Genomic DNA, 9434 nt, shown 5'->3' with positions numbered 1-9434 from the left:
GGACATTTTTGCTCTGTTTTTAAGAACGTCACTTATAACACCTGTAAACCTTATGTTAATAACATTGCTGTTATTTCTGACCAGCATTGGGGAGTAGCGACGCTATTAACTTCCCTAATCTCGTGTAACAATTGTTCCAATGTTTTCAAAACAGTGTGTCTTTTTTCAGTAACCAGATTCTTATTCCATCGCTGTACAGCATGATAAAATGCGACATCACTATGTTTTTATTGTATTTTAATCTTTGTGCTTTTACAGCAACGCTAACTTATGTAATCAAACACGCTCTTATCTCTCTTATTTGTTCATAGTTGACATACTTCATATCAGTGGCCTGTTTGCAAAATGGTTTAGAAAACACTAATTAGGATTGGTGTGGATGGAAAAAAAATGGAGCCTGACCAAATGCTGAAATTTATGATCCACTCAAAAAACAAACAAAAACAATTAGACAGCCTACGTAAACTTTCTTCCATTCTGGTACCCTCTTATTGTATTGGATATCTTCTTAAACCATGAGTGTGCTCTTCATGTTGCGTTTCAGTGGGCGAAAGCACATCTTTGAAATTCATCAGTGGTAACATGCAGAAGGTTTCTGCAGCAATTCTGCAAAGACATGAATACCAGCAACCCTCCCACATACACCAGCACTGTCATACAGTCCAAACTACAAAGGTAATCTCAAGAGGAGCATGCTGTCAGTTGATTTACCTCTGTAGGGGTAAGATATTTGAAGTTGATAGTTTCATTAAATTGAACAGAGATGAGAGGCTGAGACCTTGAAACTGAGGAAACTGGCCAATATACACTACTACTAATACTACTATACGATACAATATATACTACTACTACAAATGTAACATACCAACATCCAATAAATGAAAATGACTATATATTTACTCAGGCTAGGGGCTGTTTTGATGCTCTCCGGAGTTTGACTATTACCATAAAAATGCTGTAGTCAAGGAAACTGGCTTTAAAGTGACCATTTACTGGGTCCTTTAATCTTAGTTTAGGTGACTTGTAAGTAAGCAAATACACACAGATTTATAAAATAGTTCAATTTTCTTCTTCTGATGGGAGTGCATATTAAATACATTAGCAGAATCACCACATGGTAAATAATTAAAGGGATTGTTCACCCAAAAATGAAAATTCTGTAATTAATTACTAATGTCGTTCCAAACTCATAAGACCTTCGTTCATCTTCTGAACACCAATTAAGATATTTTTTATGAAATCCAAGAGCTCTCTGATCCTCCATAGACAGCAATGCAATTAAAACATTGCCAGGCCCACAGACGTAGTAAAGACATCGTTAAAATAGTCCATGTAACATCAGTGGTTCAACTCTAATTTTATGGAGCTATTTTTGTGCACAAATAAAACAAAAAGAACAACTTCATTCAACAATTCAACAAATTCTCGTAGCTTCATAAAATTACAGTTGAACCACTGATGTCACATGGACTATTTTAACAATGTCCTTACAACCTTGGCCTATTTTAATGTCCTTACAACCACCTCTGTGGTCCTAATGGGTGGAGTTTGACCTTATTAGGGATAGGTTTATGGTTATGGTGTGGTTGGACCTTCAAGCTCCACCCATTACACCCTGAGAGAGGGAGCTGGATGTCAAGCTCTTCCTATTGACTCTGCAGTGTGTGGGGAACTTGGGCCAATGGGGACAAAGGGGTGGAGCTTGAGCAGCTGTAACTTCCCAGAACTACAAATCCCTGGAGATTTTAAATGGAAGCGACACTATAGGGAGTGACAACAAATGTCAGTATCTATCCATAATGGCGTTTGATGTCACTTTAATAGTGGATCAACGTCTCCTAAAACATAACTAAACATAACCATTAACTACCATTAACCACTGACAGAAATAAGAGGGAATTGATGAGTTGGTAAAAACGTTTTTCAAGCTCCATCCACAGCCCTAAACATAACCCTAAAATCTGATCAGCTGACAGGAATGTTTAACTTTACTTCTCATCTTCCCCAAACAATCTTCTACAAGGGTGCAAAAAGACAGTGTACCATCTGTTTTATCCCCATTCAAATGCAGTATCTCAAACGATGGAGTGATCAGTGTTATGTTAGAGCAAACATAGCAATTAAGCTAATTAAGTTCCCGCAGATTCCCTTTGATTTATGGCAGTTGGAGGAAGACGATTTCAGGAAACACGGATTCTCTCCCTCCGCTGCGCTGCGATGATGATGGGCCTTTAACAGCAGCGGGAGTAAATGGCTCCTCGGGCGTCTGTCACTAACCCAGGCCAGCATGGGATGAACAGTCATGATGACAGGGCCAGAGTACTGTGTCAACATGCTGACCCCAGCTGTCAATCACTGAGAGATGCCCCGGTACAGAGACGTGCAACAACCAGAGACGAGAACAAAAAGAGGGGGATGAGGTGAAGAAGGTTGGGAAAGGACACAGAAAACTGAAAAGAATAGCCTAGACTAGCAACAAAATGTCTATTCATCAGTGTGACTTATTCTAGTCAAAAGCCAGCCCCTTAAACAGGAAAACACTGTCTGACTGACGTGTTCTATGTATAGTATATATATATATATATATAATATATATTCATTAATTTTTGTTTTTATTATTTAACATATATAATTTCTTGATATAACGTTACCAGATGCACTAATAAGAAAATGTCCTTCATCCTGGAAGTTGCGTCAAGCCAGTCAGAATGGAGCTATAGCAATTTCAGTCAACTATTGCCAATTTTCTGTCAAACATTTAGCGAAGGGCTGTTGGCCATTCTGTAGGCATGCCATGAGAATAAATAAATAATAATAATTAATATCAATAACAGACATTTTACACCATGCTGAAATGCCTGAGTGATGATGACTGTAACTTTAGATCAAATTGAATTACAGCTAGAAATAAACCCACAGCTCAGCAATTCTGTGCATATTTTCCTGGGGCTGTCCCCTCTTCTAATAATTTTTCCAAGATAAAAGCACATCTTTGCTGTTTTTCGGGTGTAGACAAAACCACACATCTGCAGCACACAGAAAAACCACAGAGCTCATCTCTAAGTATTTTACTACTGCCATCCTATACTGTAAATGTTCCAAGCTTTTTCTTAGACATAGATGCTGTTTTCAGCTCAGTAGGAGGGAATTGCTCTTGTCTCTGTAGGACACTCCTGGACAGATAAATGGGTGGGTGGACAACCCAGCAGCCCGACCACAGCTGTGCCCTGTGAGACACCCGCCTGTCCACACACACCCACTCATCCTGCTCAGCAGGAACACACAGATGTGGGTCATCGGACATCTGTTTCCAGATTGCTGCCCATATTCATTTTAATAACCACTCCCATAATCACACGGATTATTTGAATATTAGTGAGCACACTCAAAGTTGTGGCCCAGAGTTTAGCTCTGGTTAAAGTATAATGCAGGGCACCATATGGTCAACAAGGTCAGGCTTTTCTCCAGCAGCACAAAGATGAAAGCTAAAAAATGGCTTATAGGTTAATCAGGGTCTCTCCATAAAACATATTTAAAGAAAGAAAACAATAATAAAAAATAAAAATAAAAAGTTGATTCTGGATTAATATAAACAATCTGTCACTGCTGCAACATGAAGATCATTTGTGGCAATAAAAATACCTTTAAAACACATAAGCAAATCTGAAGTAAAATTCTATGCCAACATATATACTTTAACTGAGGGCAAAACAGTTAATTTTATTTATAATTTAGGGAAAATAGAGACTTCTTCGCAAAGACTTTATTATTTTATTGACTGTTTACATTTTAATGCAATACCATAAACTATGCTACATGATGAATATAGTCATAAACAAAAAGGGATATGGGTACTCAACTGTACATGCACATGTCTCTTAATATAGTATGCAGACAAAGAGGTTATAATTATTAAAAACAAATATTGTGTCTACAAAATTTGTGGTAAACCCACGACAAGATAAAACAAACTCTAATAGTAATCACATTATGAATTTGATTCATCTAGCATCTCTGAATTTGCTTATCTAATGAGTTGCAAAAACAAGACTATTCCTAATAATCTGCCACCAATGCACACATCAATTAAAAGCACCAATTTAAAACATGTAAAATTATGACTCTTCTGATTATTCTGGGTTCCAAAAGAAAATAATTCTTCCCTTCTCTGTCGTACACACTCCCCCACCTCCCCTCTACGCTTTTTATTACTCTCTTTTTTTCTCCTAAGAGATCTGTTTGTGGAAGTTCTCAGCGGATCCTCAGTACCTCTACTACTGCTGCTGATGTTCTCTGTCTGCAACTGCAACAGCTGCGGTCACCATGGTGCTGTTTATTACTGAACACCACATGCCCCAAAGACTTTGATCTTGTGGACAAACATTTTTCAAATATTATTGATCATTTACTTTACATTTTACCTTTAGATTTATTAATTTAATAATTTCTATCCAAAGCATACAGGTGTCATACACTTACTGACCTCAAGCATCTAGAGAGGATGTAGACTCATGATTGTGTGCAATGCAAATCGTGCAGATTGTGCTGTACTTGTCTGTCTTTTCTAAGTTGAACTCTAGGTGTTTTGGTTGCATTCAAGCTGAGGTGTTTGCCAGACAGAATATGATCTGTGCAGCTACCCTTGGATCATCTGATTGAAATGTATTGTAGAGCTGTAAATCATGAACATAGAAATAGTAGCAAAAACCATGTGTCTGTATAATGGGTCCCAGAGATGGATTGGAGGGGTCCAAACACTAATCCTTGAGGAACCCCCTCGACCAGCTGATGTGCTTTGGATATTTATGTTTTGGCAAACTGGTGGCGAATTCTGCTTATATTGAGGATTTTTAAGGGTTTAAAGTTTGCTTTTTTCCCCAAAATTTTTTATAATAATTAGATTTTGTACAGATCAAATAGTTATGTAATTATTTATCAAATCTAAATCTCTCTTACACTGCAAGTGAATTGCATTTTTATATATTTTTTACTAAATTAATAAATAAGATAAAATAAAAAAGGGTCACATCATTGATCCATTGGTGGTCAGCATAACTTTCCAATGATTGCAAAAATAAGATTGAAAATTAGATGGAAAAAAAAAGATTTGATTTTGTTTTGTCAATGAATCAGTTTTCCTGCTGCTATGAATTAACACAATATGCAGAAACCATCTGTGATAAATACATATTATATAAATTAATCATATAGAATTGTGAAACTGTTAAAAGTACAGTATCACAAACTTCTACTAATTTGCATAAATATTAACTTTTCTCAACTTGGTCACATCAGTGGACACGCCCACATTATGCTGTCAAAGGCCTCTATCGCTAACGTCGCTAAAAATCACCAGTTCTGTTTGAAAATATGTATCCTGGTCACTTTGTAAGTCGCTGTCAGTTTGAACTCAATGTGAACTTGTCCACAGCTCAGTCTTGTTTCTTGGTAGAAGACAAACACACACTGCAGTTGGCCAGCAGCAGCTTGTGAGCACATGGACTGATCAGCCACAGGCTGGGAAGTTAATGACATTTGTGAGAGCTTTTGACTGAACCTACATGAGGTGAGCAGTCTGGTGGGGACCTTAAGGCCACACACATATGTGCACACACACATACTGTACAACAGACATGCACACACACACACACATACTGTATAATCCACATACATTCACATACACACAAAGAGTGTTTACAAAGAGTAAATATTTGGTTTGACAATGTTTGATTAATAAATGATGCAATGCAAAATAAAATCAGAAATTTGTTTACAGTCTGTTATGCTTCGATAATTGTAATATGATATATAATTAAACACCAGAAGATGTCAAGAATTTTATTTTGAATAAGAATCTAACTGATAACAAACCAGGTATAATAAAAAATAATATAACAAGTAATATTAATTATATAAAATATATATATTTTTGTATCGGTGTGTTGAATTTGCATTACATATCAATGCATTTGATATATTACAACCCAAACAAGTTCTTATTTTCCATTTGTATATTTGGCAAATATTTATATCCAAATGTATTCATGCATTCCCTGGGAATCGAACCCATGACCCTGCCGTTGCTAGTGCCATGCTTTACTGGTTGTTGTTGTAGACTCTTTTTTTTTATCATTGTAAAAAATCTAAGATTGTTAGAGAACATTTTACAACAAAATACTTTTTTAATTTTTTTTACTACAAAGTGTCTTATTTAATCCAATGTGTTACTTGCTGTTTATTTCTAACTGGTCTGACTGTTCAACTTTACTAGCAAATTCTGTGTGAAAATACCTACAAAAACACTACCAAATTCCAATCAACATGCATGCAATAAAGCATTACTCTTTCATAAGCACCCATTTCAGATGCTGGGAAATCAAATAGATTATATATTATTCCCAGCCTGGGAAGACACACTGTAAACTTACACTGTAAGTGTAAGTAAGCGTAAGCGTAAGTAAGAGATGAATGTTTAGCGGAGCAGCTGATGGGTGGACTGCAGCAGGTTCGAGGAAGAGGATCTGTTACGCAACATGTGAGATTCTACTAATCTGCTTTGGCCGCCTGTTCCTCCTGAGCATCTCCATCATCCACACACACACACACACACACACACAGGTGTCACTAATGGGTTTAAAAAGCTATGGATCTGACCTCATGCACTAGCATGTGATCAGAGAACAAGGGAAAAGAATTTAAGATTTTTCGGCTGAGCAATGTTTTATTTGTAAGTTCAGAGAGAGCAGCATATGGCGTTTACTCTTCAGAAAAAAAAAATGCATATCTCCAAATCCAGTCCTTCGAATGAGCCTTCAACATGCATGCCTATTCAGGAGTGAATATCACTAAAACAAATACATTTCCACCCAAAATTAAAATGAATATTAAATTATATTTTGTATTTAATTCAGTCTATTTTAGGACCATGACTGGGTTTATTCAACTGTAACATTATTTTTATGACAATTAAGCACATTTACACCTTACATTATCTTCACTGTATGCAGCCAGGCATTTTAAATCACATTAATTATACCCCACATAATTATAATAAACACTGAGATAAAATGATACAGTACAATTAAAATTAAAAAAAATTTAATTAAAATTAAATATTTATGAAATAAATAATTCTTTGAAAGAAATTCATACTTGTATTTTGACACGTTAAATTAATAAAAATGACTGTAAAGACATTTATAATGTTACAAAAGACTTCAGCACAACTGCTTTTAACACTGATTATAGCGAGAAATATTTCTTGAGCACCAAATCAGCATGAAAGAATGATTTCAGAAGTGACATGGGCATTGCCTGCTGAAAACATTTAAAATATAGATATTACAGTTATTCACAACATTACCGTATTTCAATATAAATGCAGGCTTGGTGACTATAATAGTCCCCATATACATGCATGCAAATAGATTTATTTTATGGGGTGGGATAAAACATGACCCATACACAATATTTTTATGTATTGACTTGTATTTGAATCCATGACTTGGGTTTGATGTGGTGTTGACACAGCTTGCCTGCTGTAATGAGATAAAATAATGCTTCCCTTTTAAGACGCACCAGGAAAGGATCTACTGTGTGACAACTGGGTTATTAATTCATCCTATAAGTGAAACCGGTTAAACCCTCATGCAGCATATCATGCTTTGACCTGGTTTCAGCTGTAAAACGAGTGACTTAGTGTAACCACATGCAAACTGCGTTTGACCTGAAATGCCTTGAGTGGTTCCTATCCAGGTTTTACACATTTTTTTTTTTTTTACATTTTCATGTCTCAGTCGGTCTTACAAACTCCATGCATTTAAGTTTACAAATCTCTTTTTTGATCTAGTCCAGTTCATTAGACTAGACACACAGGGTCAGCTGTACAGGGCAGATAAGCTTGATTATGACCGCATTACTCAGCAGGCTAGCATACGGCAAGACCTTTCTCTCTCTCTTCAGGAGAAACAGGCTGCTCACCTCTTTAATACCCACTGTCACATGGGCCAGCACGGGATGTATTGACTATGCCATTGATCTGAGGGGGAGTGTCTACAGATAAAGCACACACACACACTGTGAACAGTTACCAGATAGTCATCCTGAGAGGAGCCAGGGCAGCTAGTTGCTAAACCACATCATTCTCAAGCTGTGCAGGATTTGAGCGGTTAGCAAGAGATCAAACAAGCTACAGCTCACTTGGAAGTCGCCCTGCTTGCTCTCGCGGTTGTTTCTGCCTTGAGACAGACTTAATTCTGTGACGCTCAGTTGACAGTTTTTTTTTTCTTTACCTTCCTGGAAAAGACATGGTAAACATTAATTAATGCAATGATAGAAGGCAATATAGAAACAGTTTGGAGAGGAATGACAGATGTAAGAACAGAGAGATGGACATTATGAGGCTCACTGTGAGAGCTATTTGTGGCTAATCGCATATATAACCATGAAAATGTGCAAGGCAAGGCATAACCGATGTAAAATACAGCATTTTTTTTATAAATGGGTACATTAAATAAAATAAAAATGTGTGAACTGTTAGCAATAATCCTAATTTGGCCACACCCACTTCACTTATTTTCAGCAAATCAGTACTGCTAACATTGCAACATCTCATTTGAGTTCATGAAAACACTAATAAGAATTATGTTGTGCCTCTTGCACACTTTTTGCAGATCATTCCTTCTCACCCTTGATGAAATGCATCCACATCGAACCCAGAAGCTTTGCATGTTTGTTTCAAGAACAAGTAAAAATGCTTAGCAAAATCCAAAAGGTCTCTGTAAGATATAAGATCATTCAAAGAATGAAAAATAAGTTCATGTGTAACATGTATATGGATGTTAGCATATTCCGGTTAGGGGTCCATGAAATAATTTAATAATCAACCACTGAAAAATCTATATCACTAATCTGAATATTGGTTTAGGCGGAGTGTCTCGATGTTATGGCCTTGGGTATATGAGTTTGAGAGTAAAGACTGCTGAATTTACCATGAGTCCTCCATGCATCTTCTCTTGAGTGACTACTTCATTCTCAAGTCAGTACTATTATATCAGTCCAACTCATTCATCTGGAAATGACACACACTTACACACAGCAATGCTGTCTGAGAGGAGTCAAAGTTGTGTAAATGCTTATGATTTGCATAACAGATATTATTATTTTGTAATAGTAATATAATTAGATTGTTTTGTGTAATTCTAAAGTATTCTTTTTTATTATATTATATTTTAGTCATGTATTCAAGTTAAGTCAAAAACAAATGTTTTGTTTCTCCATTCGCCACTTTAGACATATACCATATAAAGTGTTTTTAAGGTGTAAAGTGATTTAAAAAATGTTTATTCTGTTTTTAATGTATAATTCAATATATATCATTTTTTCCAAAATGTGGTTTGTTCCTTTATTAGCGGCTTTAGGTACAAGTTGTTTTC

The sequence above is a fragment of the Carassius auratus genome, chromosome 42 (genome assembly GCF_003368295.1).
Source record: "Carassius auratus strain Wakin chromosome 42, ASM336829v1, whole genome shotgun sequence".
Classification (NCBI taxonomy): domain Eukaryota; kingdom Metazoa; phylum Chordata; class Actinopteri; order Cypriniformes; family Cyprinidae; genus Carassius; species Carassius auratus.
This window is presented reverse-complemented; position numbering follows the sequence as displayed.